This window comes from Theropithecus gelada, chromosome 2, assembly GCF_003255815.1.
Source record: "Theropithecus gelada isolate Dixy chromosome 2, Tgel_1.0, whole genome shotgun sequence".
Taxonomy (NCBI): Eukaryota; Metazoa; Chordata; class Mammalia; order Primates; family Cercopithecidae; genus Theropithecus; species Theropithecus gelada.
In genome coordinates this window covers 5444288-5456340 of record NC_037669.1, presented here as the reverse complement: position 1 = coordinate 5456340, position 12053 = coordinate 5444288, and positions in this window count along the sequence as shown.

Below are 12053 nucleotides of genomic sequence, written 5' to 3'. Positions count from 1 at the left end.
TGGGCGACAGAGCCAGACTCCGTCTCAAAAAAAAAAAAAAAAATACATACGTTTCACTGTTTCTTTGGGTCTTCTTTTCTGAAGGTGAAACTACCTTTGCAAAAACTAAAATAGTAAGAAAATTATGACAGTGAAAGAGATCTGACCTAACGGACCCTTTAACCTCCAAATCTTGCCTTCAGCCTCCAAACCGCCCTTGTTCATTCTGGGGTGGAGCCCAAGCTAGCTCTAGGAGGAATTTAGCTTATAATTTAACTTTCAAACAAAGATAATAACAGATCTTTCCTGAAACAAACCCCCTTCTTACCTAGGAACCAGATCACCAACCTTGTAAAACTAACAAATTAGCCACAAAATTAGAAATTATGATTTAGGAGTCATGCAGCCAGAGACTGCAAGATCCCTACCTCCCCAGTTGCTCTTACGGATAGCATCACTACTGTAAAACCTAAGACTGGGCTTTGAGGTATTTTTCAGACCCTGCATTCTGATGGATCAGCTGGTCCCACCTGGCTAAATAATCTGGCTCAACTAGTTCTGTGATCACATCCAGAAACAGAAGACAAAGAAAAATCCACTTTGACCTTCACTATGATTCCACCTCTGACCTGAACAATCAGCACTACCACTCCTGAGTCCTCAACCTGCCAAATTATCCTTAAAAAACCTCAGTCTCAGAAGTTTCAGGGAGATTGATTTGAACAATAAAACTTCATCCTCCCATTTACCCAGCTATATGCATGCATTAAACCCTTTTCTATTGCAGTTCCCCTGTCTTGATAAATCAGCTCTACTTGGTCAGTAGGCAAGAAGAACCCATTGGGCAGTTACAAAGGCTCTCATGTTACATAAAACTTACATTAAATAAATGTGTGTGCTTTTCCTTCATTAATCTTTCTCTTGTAATAAGGATCTCACCATGAACCTAATGTTGGATGAGGAAAAAAAAAAAAACCTCCTCTCCCTTACAAGGGACATACAAAAACAGACTGCAGCCACCACTTTTCAAGAGTAAAGATCATTAATATGTTAGATCTCTACTTTTTCCAACAGATCTAGAAGGGCTGATGTTTGCTTGATAATCTTAGCATTCTGAAATGATTGTTCTTCAATATTCCTTCTGGCTAATGGCTGGACACATTTTAACTCTGTGCTTGTATTGATGGTTACTTAAACTTAGTTGGTTTATTTTGTCACATAACTTATGGAATATTTTTAGTTGTTTCTCACTTCTATAAGTGCTGCTACCTAATTATCCATTCAGCAAATATTTATTGACAGCTTTCTCCCAAGAACCATGCTATATATATCCTGGGCTTAAAATGGTAAGCATATGAAGGCCTCTTTAAGTTTTCAATAATCAAATTTTATAGTTTGACATGTAAATTTTACAAAATAATATGTGGAATAAGGAAAGGTACCTATTGACAAGTATGCATGAATTAGCAGATGTTATGGAACCTGAAGACCAGGAACGGCTTCAAGAAGAAAATGATAACTGAGCTGAACTCTGAATGGATGGTAAGAATTAAATAAGTGGAGGATAAAAGGAATGCACAAATGCTCTTTTGTAGAAGGAAGCATGAGTTATTTGAGAATCGATAAAAAGGAAGGACAGAGCAAAAGATGAAGAAATTGATAGAAATAAGGCCATGAAGAAATCAGTCATAGGAGGATTAATAAGTCACATTAGGAATTTAGGGCTTTACCCTGAATCATAGTAAATCAATGAAGCTTTTTTTTTTTTTCTCTTTTGCTTTTTTGAGATGGAGTCTCGCTCTGTCACCCAGGCTGGAGTACAGTGGCGTGATCTCGGCTCACTGCCAGCTCTGCCTCCCAGGTTCACACCATTCTCCTGCCTCAGCCTCCCCAGCAGCTGGAACTACAGGCATCTGCCACCACGCCTGGCTAATTTTTTGTATATTTACTAGAGACAGGGTTTCACCACGTTAGTCAGGATGGTCTTGATCTCCTGACCTCGTGATCTGCCTGCCTTGGCCTTCCAACATGCTGGGATTACAGGCATGAGCCACAGTGCCCAGCCAAATCAATGAAGCATTTGATGCTGAATTTTGAGAACATAATCAGAAGATGATTCTGGCTACAGCGTGGAGAATAGGAAAAGAAAAGTTTCCGGGTGCCCAGATAGCACACTATTGCAGTCATGAAGATTAGAGATAAAAGTAGATCAGAATAGGTTAGTGGGTATATAATTTATTAGCAAGAAAAAAAAGATTCAAGAAACATGTAAAAAGCCATATCAATACACTGTGGATAGATTGATTAGGGATTTCATGAAGCGTGTGGTGGGGGGAATCTGTGTCAAGGATATCATCTAGTTTTCTGAGTTACAATGTCATTTTGTGGGACAGGGAGCCTTGGAATGCTCAAGGCTTTTAGATCATGAATTCTGTTTTGGACATGTTGAGTTGGAGATATCTGTCGGGGGAAACTCCACCCCCGATATTCAGCGTGGGTTCTTTTCTATTTCCCTAAGTGTCAGTTGGTCTGAGAAATAAAGGGAAAGAGTACAAAAGAGAGAAATTTTAAAACTGGGTGTCCGGGGGAGACATCACATGTCAGCAGGTTCTGTGATGCTCCCTGAGCTGTAAAACCAGCAAGTTTTTATTAGTGATTTTCAAAAGGGGAGAGAGTGTGGGTCACAGAGATCACAAGCTTCACAAGGTAATAAAATATCACAAAGCAAATGGAGGCAGGACAAGATCACAGGACCACAGGATGGGGCGAAATTAAAATTGCTAATGAAGTTTCAGGCACACATGATCATTGATAACATCTTATCAGGAGAAGGGTTTGAGAGCAGACAACCTATCTGACCAAAATTTATTAGGCGAGAATTTCCTTGTCCTAATAAGCCTGGGAGCACTACAGGAGACCGGGGCTTATTTCATCCCTTAGGCTTCGAGGGTAAAAGACACCCACCTCCCAGGGGGCTGTTTATAGACCTACCCTCAGGGCGCATTGTCTCTCTCAGGGATGTTGCTTGCTGAGAAAAAGAATTCAGCGATATTTCTCCTATCTGCTTTTGAAAGAAGAGAAATACGGCTCTGTTCCGTCCAGCTCACTGGCAGTCAGAGTTTAAGGTTATCTCCCTTGTTCCCTGAACATTGCTGTTATCCAGTTCTTTTTTCAAGGTGCCCAGGTTTCATATTGTTCAAACACTCATGCTCTACAAACAATTTGTGCAGTTAACACAATCATCACAGGGTCCTGAGGCGACATACATCCTCCTCAGTTTAGGAAGATGACGAGATTAAGAGATTAAAGACAGACATAGGAAACCACAAGGGTATTGATTGGAGAAGTGATAAGTGTCCACGAAATCTTCACAATTTATGTTCAGAGATTGCAGTAAAGACAGGTGTAAGAAATTATAAAAGTATTAATTTGGGGAACTAATACATGTCCATGAAATCTTCACAACGTATGTTCTTCTGCCATGGCTTCAGCTGGTCCCTCTGTTCGGGGTCCCTGACTTCCCGCAACAGATATCATTGAAAAATTTAAGTTAAGATAAAAAGGGAAATGTTGGATATGTAGGTTGTGAGTTTACAAAGGTCTAGGCCAGAGAAAATCAAGTGTGAGCTGGCCACTTACATACGGTAACTAAAGCTGCTCTCATCTATATTAGTGATTTATTAATATGGACTCAATCCTTGTGACAATCCTATAAGAACTATTATAATTTTAAATTAAAATTTTTAAATTAAAACAGATAAAAATAGGCTGAGTTTTTGCCATGATGGCAAAAGTGGTGTCAGAGCTAAATTTTGAACCAAGGCAGATTGGAAAAGGGATTATTATTCTTAATCACCATGTTATGCCACTTCTCCTGAATGAGGTTTCTTACAAACAAAATGTAGATTGAATTAGGAACTTTGATTGAACTTTTAGAAACCCTAGCATTTAAAGTCAAGAAGGTACACTCAGAAATACAACTAAAAAGGAGAATCCAGAAAGGTAGGAAGAAAACTAGATATGATGTCTTGAAAATTAAGGCAGAGTGTTACAAGAGCAAGTAAGATAATATGTAAGGGAAAACACAAACTTTGGGTTTAGAGACCTGTAGTTTATTGATGACTTTAATGAGGCTTTTCCTTAAATACTGGGGGCTGAGGACAATTTGGAGGGAATGGAGAAGTCAGTGGAAAGCGTGGAGGAAGAGAAAACTCTGTGCAAAACTTTGACTTAGACAACAAGGATAGGAGGTCTATAACTGGAGTGGATGAGGAGTTGTTTGTTTTGTTTTGCTTTAATAGTAGAGATAAAAGTATGTTTAAAAGAATAAGGATGCAGTTGATAGGGAGAGGTTAACCTCTGGCATATCAATGTACATAATTAACACAGCCGATAGGGTATTTCACTCTCCTGAATTTTGTTTTTCATCATTCACCATTCCATCTAATTTAGTTTCCTGTCTTCTTCTCAACTCCCTGGCTTTTTAAAGTTAGAGTGTCCCAGAGAGTAAGCCGTGCACAGTTCTCTTTCTATGCATGACCCCTTAATGGTCTCATACAACTTTTCTAACACATCTATAATTGAATTCTTAATATTTTTCACACATGCTCCACTCACATTCTTCCCTGTGTCAGCACATTATTATTTCACCTTTATATCTGTTCAGGCCAAATACTTGCTTTCTTGACTTCTTTCTTTGTCTCCCACCCCTCTTTCAATCCATCAGTAAATCCCATGGGTCTAGCTTCAAAATATAACCAGAAGTGTAATCATTTATACCCTATCCACAAATACAACCCTAGTCCAAGTTGAGCTATCTCTTACTCAACTTACAGCAAAAAGTTCCTACTTTTTCTTCATGCCTCTATGTATTCCCACACATAGCTTAAATGTGAACAAAGCAGCCAGACTGATCCCATTAAAAAACTAACCAAGTTATGGCACTATTTTCTATTGAAGTAGAGTATATTTTACAGAAAGTAGAATGCATAGATGGTAAGCGTAGAGTGGGTGAGTCTTCACAAATACACCCAGTTGTATAATTCATATCCTATGAAAAAATACAATATTTCTATTATTTGTGCCCTTTATAATATGCAGCTTAGTATTCCAATATAAATGCAAGGGGACCATAGGCAGATTTTGGGAACACCTCTTCTGTGTACAGTTACCTCTGACCTGTCTTCTCAGTTCAGCAAGACTACTTTCCTCTGTTTGAACTTCTCTCCTCCTTGTGCCATGGCATACAAAATGCATCCATGCAGAAAGATGGAGTAACAGTGGAGCTTACCTTGCTCATTATTTTTTCCAAGTCACAGATCTGTGCTATCCAGTACCTGAAAACAATATTAGATATATTTTGTCCAAATTTTTATTATCTACAGTGAGAGGGCTTTCTGGTGTCAGACAGTTTATGATGACTGGAAGTGGAAGACATTTCATGTCATTCTTGACATAAGTTGATACCTCACCATTTTGTAGGCCACATATAGTCTCTGTATATTACATATACTAAATTATCTTCTTTCAATATTTGCTGGCCTATGTTAGTACTTACTTTGGTACATGGGCTTTTCGTAAATAGACTTGCTGCTTGTACCTTGGCCCAGTTCTTCACTCATGCTTGTCTCATGACACTTAGCTCATTTGGGTAGCTAGTTATATGTGCTTGAGTTATCCTTCATGCAAGACTGTAAACTTTTCAATGGTAGAAAGCAGCATTCTATAAATATTTATGGGATTGAATTGAAAATATAAGAGAACCAAGTGAATAAGAATGAATTTTGATGGTTATGATTTTATGGTGAACTGTAGACCCAAGAGATGAAGAAGCTATTTAATTTTTAATTACTTTTGGGATGCTGTGGGTATCTAATACATATTTATTGACTAACAGTCAGGACAGGCTCCAGAATAAGGAACCCATAACAGTTGAGTTAAATATCCAGAAGTTTTTAGTTTTTGCTAACATTCTATTTCTGTCTTCACAACTAAATCCTATCAAATACTCTCTCTTCCACAGAGTCAAGATGAAAATGACCCTCCTATTTTTGCCATGTGTGAATGACCTCATTGAGTTAATTCAATGGAAATAACAATTATAAAATAAACCACTTGCTGTTGTTATTTCTTGTTATTTTATCTGTAAGCAAAATCCTGTTTGCCGTAGAGGGGCTTAATTGGAAGTGAATAGTATGTGCAAAGGCTGACCATTTAAATTGCTTTCTCAAATGGGTTAGGCAATTGTACAAAAACAAATAAAACTTATACATCAATGAGAAACAGAATAGAAGGAAATTGATTTTCTGACTGTTGATCCTAAGCAGTTACTCATAAATTTAACAAAATGGTCTTTGGGGCAACCTATGCAATTGATTCTGTGACTCTAATATCTATGCTACAAATACACGAAAGAAATCAAATCAATGCTCAAATCCAGTCAAGTGTCACAACGTGAAGTTATCTGTAGGTCTGCTTTTGTGTGACTTTACCCCATGGTGAATTTTGTAGTATTGTTGGTTAAACTATTAGGCAGTCTCTTTAATGCTTATACTACTTCATGTCAGATGCTAACATTTTATTTTCTTTTTACCATACTGGCCAGGCGGATAGTATTGTCATGATAAATACTCCTGCCTCCCAGTTTTAGAGGTGGCAAAGAATATTTTAGGAATGAATAACAAAGCTTACCAACTTTGCAAATGAATGCTTTCTTAAAAATAGCATTGTTTGGGACATCTTGGAAGCTATAAAGCAAAAAATATGTATACTGCCATTGGCCATACACATAAGTTTTGTTCCATTCTGGTGTTGAAGTAAGTGAATAAATACTGAAATTACACTGCTCCAGAAATGCATTTTATTTATAATGCATGCTACTCTTCAGGCCACTGTGCTTTAAGAAACAGAATAATATACAGTTCTCTTGTATTTGAGGCTGTTCTAGGCCTCCTGACGCTACTAAGCTATTTACAAATTTTAAAAGATAAGAGATAATCTGACTGAAAATACCTAAAGGCCTATTTAAGCAACAAGAAGGGACATGCTTTAGGAAAAACTGGCACAGCTATGGCTAAATAAAACAATAAAATAATAAAATTTCTTCTGATGCTCTGACAGAGAATTGAAACTTTCTCAAAGCTAACATATTTTTTATTAAGTTTACATTGTTATCAATGCAGGATTATAAAAGGCATTGACTTTGTATTGTTTTCTAGAAAATTAAGCAGAAATAGAATTTTTAATAGGTGCTTTTGTTATTAATGTTATCATGAAACTAACCTAATGTGGTTATGTCTTAGAAAGGTCAAGAAGTTAATACCTACACAACCAAACGCAGAAAATCCCAGGGGAAAGAAAAAATGAAGAAGCAAATGTGCTTTCTCAATATGACAACCTCATTAACGTTGAGTAGTGATTTCTACATGTTGGGGAAATAACAAGGAACAGATGTGGAGATGAACAAAGCAAAGCACCTAAAATGTCAGATTCTAGCAAACTCACTCAGTGGTTCACAATCCTGCATGTTAAAATCATTCAGGAAGTCTTTTTAAAAATACCTATACAGCAACACCTTCCCAACTCTACTCTGTTCTGATTTAATTGGTCTAGGTCCAGTTAAGGCATCCCTAGGCCTTAAAATCACTTCAGGTGATGCTTATGACCTTCCAGGTTCAAGAAGCACCTAAGTAAATCTGTTTGATGAAAATGCAATTATGGAAACTAGGACAATAAATTAGAAAACTTTTGTTATCTCTATATATGTATGTATGTATGCATGTAGGTATGCATGTGAATCAGAGAGAGCAAGTATCAGTTTTCTTTTTTAATAGTTGAAATATTCGGACTGATTCTGGAATCCTCAATTTTTCCTCATTTTCTTTGTAGACACAATGTGAAAATGAAGGATTCAAATATCTGGCTGCCATCAATGGTCAACAAATTACAGAGCAACATGCCAAGCTAACCCCAAATTACAAAGCACTAGGATTCAATGTGTCTATTACAGCCCCTCAGTTAAGTCTTTCTGCTTGGTGACGCTCTTGTAGAAAAGAAATTCCTCACAATATTGAGATGCGTGGTTCATGTCGATTTCTGGGATCACAAATCAGCAGAGAATTATTGTTTAATTTTTATTTTTCAGTTATTTGTACTTTTGGGTGAAAAAAAAAATAAACAGCATACATAATGCAGGCTGAGGTGATGCTGTGATAGAATTTCCCACCTAAATTTCTTGCATAATAGCACCACCATTTAATTGGGCAGATTACTGGGGAGAGATTCAGTACTCTTATTTCCGTGATAGTTAAAAATGAGGAAAGAGACTTTTGACCGACATATAAAAGAAAAAAATAAACTTCAGTAGCACATCAATTGTTTTTTACAGCCAAGGTTTGTTTTGTAATAATGCTTATATGGTAAAAATTGGTGCTTGCTGGGCTATGATATTCACTTTAGGCTGCCTTCTTTCTCTATTACACCTCTTAAGTAAGCTATTCTTACCTCTATATACACAAGCAAAACTTGTCCTGCCTTGTTACCAAGTCTACCTTAAAGGCACTTGGCAAAAGAGAAAGTAAATGTCATCCAACACTGTGTGTTACCTGACGGTTATTTATTTGACATGTTTATATTTCTCCCCAGGCATGCCAATTAAGATAGTTCATCTGCCTGTGTTAGAAAAGTGACTTAGAATGCGCTGCTAAAACCAACCACAATGCCCAAGGTCATTGTCTAATAGAGGAACTTGTCCAATTACAGAGTAAGTTGCAGAAACAATAGGGCAAACATGATAAAAAATACTTTAATTAGCGCTGTCTCACTAATAGGCTAACTCCTTCCCACACTGTCTGGACAATAAGCTTTAGTTAATCTTTTCATTTCTTCAGGGTGAAGTCTTGTCAGAACCATTGTTGTGAGAAGGGCTAGCCGGTGTCTCAAGGCTGCCCATCACACACCTACAAAGTGTTTGTTCCAGGAACTAAACAACCGTAAGCTATTAATCTATTATCAACCATGATCTTCACAACAATCTGATAAGGTAGAAATTAGTAGTGCCTCCATTTTATAGGTAAGTTAACACATTGAGGTAAGCGCAGAAAGAACTGATAGCTCAGTTATTTTGGAACTTGAAATAGCTGATTTCATATAGAGAAAAAATCATTTGCTAAGTATTCATAATTGTAGTGGATTGGATTGTGTCTCCCAAAAAGATATGTTCAGTCTTAAATCCTAGTAGCCAGGAATGTGTTCTTGTTTTAAAATAGGGTATTTGCACATGTAGGCAAGCTAAAATGAGGTCATATCGGATTCGGGTGTGCCATACATCCAATGACTGATGTCTTTATAAGATAAAAAGGGAGAATTTGGAGACAGGAACACAGACACACACAGAGGGAAGATGATCATGTGAAGACAGGGCAGAAATTGAAATGGTTTCAGCTAAGGAATGCAGGGAGCTAGAAAGAGACAACGAAGGATTTTTCCCTAGGGTTTTCAGAAAGATTATGGCCCTGTTGACAACTGGATCTCAGATTTCTAACCTCAAGAAATGTGAGAAGATAAATTTCTGTTGTTTTAATAGACCTGATTTATGACAATTTGTTATGGCAGCACTGGGAAATTAATACAATCTTATTGTTATGTAGCGGTTTAAAAAAGTTAATTATGTGTTCACCAAGGTAAGGAATTGCACGTTATATCCGTCTTCCTTCCTTTACTCCCCATTACTGCTTTCCTTCCTGCCTTTCTTCCTCCTTTTTTTTTTTGATGTTAGAATCAGAGTATTTTCTCCCATGAAATCTAGATATATATGAAGTCTACTTACTAATTTATATCCTTAGTTTTTCAGTGTCTCCTTAGTTGAGTGACCAAAAGATTCTGTAAACCTGTACACAACACAGTAAATTGTTGTTGGGTTACACCTCCCTGGGCTGATAATCAGAGCCCTTTTAAGGTAATTATTACTAGACTGGGAAATCTTGACATTTTCCCTTTCCTCATCGTTCTGCTGCTATAGCAATGGCAATATGGTGCCCAATTCTTGCCATTGCTCATTTCATTTCATTTGGTAACTCAGAACCAAAATGATAGGCTAAAAATATGGTGCAGAGTATGGAATTAATTACAACATCACAACTTCATACCCAGATGCTAGATAATTAAAAACATGGTCCAATTGTTTCCTGTATCCTTTATGTTTATCTTCCAACTGAAAGTGATCTAATACCGTCATTCAATCTAAATTATTACCATAATACCTAAGGCCAAGAAAACATCTTAAGACCTTTTACTTTACTTTTATTTTCCCATGTATACTGGGAAATGTTTTGTCCCTAACACTAGTACCTATGTAAATCTTTCAATTTGAGGCATTGTATTTCCCTATAATCCCACTATCAAGGGGCCAGTTGAAGGTGTCCAAATTCTTCTGGTTCTCCACCCGCTTACTGAGTTCATTGTTTTTTCCTTAATCCTACTTCGCTTTTCTACCCTTACTCTTTCAAGCACAAAAAAATTCCCTCAGCATTTAAATAACCTCACATCATTCGACTTTCGATGTCGTTCTTTTTCAGATTTTAATTATTTTTCCTTTGAGTAGATTTTCTTATTTCTCAGAAGAGTCTTCCACATGAGATGTCTACTTTACTTACCTCTAATTCGCTTCCCAAACCCTTTTCACCACACACTGAAACTACACCAGCATCATCTCTTCACTCCTCTTCATCTCCGCCTCTCCTGTAGGATTTCTATCTTTCCTTTATCCTCCACTGTCTGTATCACATATCTGTCTTGGAATACAGTGAAATTAAGTTACAAAAGAAGGTATTGTGAGACAGATAGGGAGCATAAAAGGACTCTTGATTTGGAGACAGCAAGTGGAAAAAGGGAGGGTTTAAACTTGAGTATATTTTCCCCTAGTGACCTCAGAAGGTGGCGTGCTTTTGTGACCCCGAGGCCATCAATCACTGTGTTCATACCTGTTCAGTTTTCAATAAGTTAAAAAGAAGAGGCACACCTAAAATACCACCTCTGCCGTTTCACATGTGTTTGCAGAAATGACTCTGTGTGTGTGTGTGTGTGTGTGTGTGTGTGTAATACATGATGTGGGAATTAGTTTTCAATAACAGAATGTATTGAGACATTTTAAAAATATTTCACTCTATATTTTTTATCCCGGAGAAATCATGTAATCTTATGATTTAAAGTACTACCTGCAACCTGATAGGTCTCAAATAAGTCTCTAGTCTACATCTTCCTTCCGATCTATTAACTGTAATAGCTTTTATGATACAACGACTTGACTGGTCTTCAGTTTCAGGTTATTCTATCAAACTTATATAGGTGCTTCTGTGAAGGGATTTGGAAGATATAATTAAAGTCCTCAATCAGCTGAATTTAAGTAAAAGACACTGGATAAACTGCATGGGCCTGATTTAATCATCTAGATGGATTAAAAGCATGAACTTGTGAGAAAGAGAGTGGGGAATTTCTATAGATTTTGAACTTGCTTTGATAGCTCCAATCCTTACAATTGTGTAAGCCAATTTATTATGATAAATCTCTGTCTGTCTGGATATTTATATATTATTGAATTTTTGAAAATTTATCCAGTTATTCATTTCTGCTTTCATACCATTGTGCTCAGAAACAATAGTTAATATAATTTTAATCTTAAACTTATTCACACTTGTTTTGTGGCCTATTATATGGTCTATGCTGGAGAGCGTTCCATGTGCACTAAAGAAGAATGTGTATTCTCCCATTATTGATGAACATTTTCTTTATATCTGTTAGATCCATTTTGTCTAAAGTACAGTTCAATTCCAGTATTTCCTTTTTAATTTTCTCTCTCATTAATCTTCCCATTGTTACAAGCAGGGTATTGAAGTTCTCTACCATTATTGCATTGCTATCTATTTTTTCCTTCATGTCCACTAATATTTGCATAATACATTTAGGTGCTCCAATTTTGGGTGCATATGTATTTAAAATTGCTATGTCCTCTTGATAAGTTGAGCCCTTTATCACTAAATAATTGCATTCTTTGCTTTTTTTAATGGTTTTTGACATAA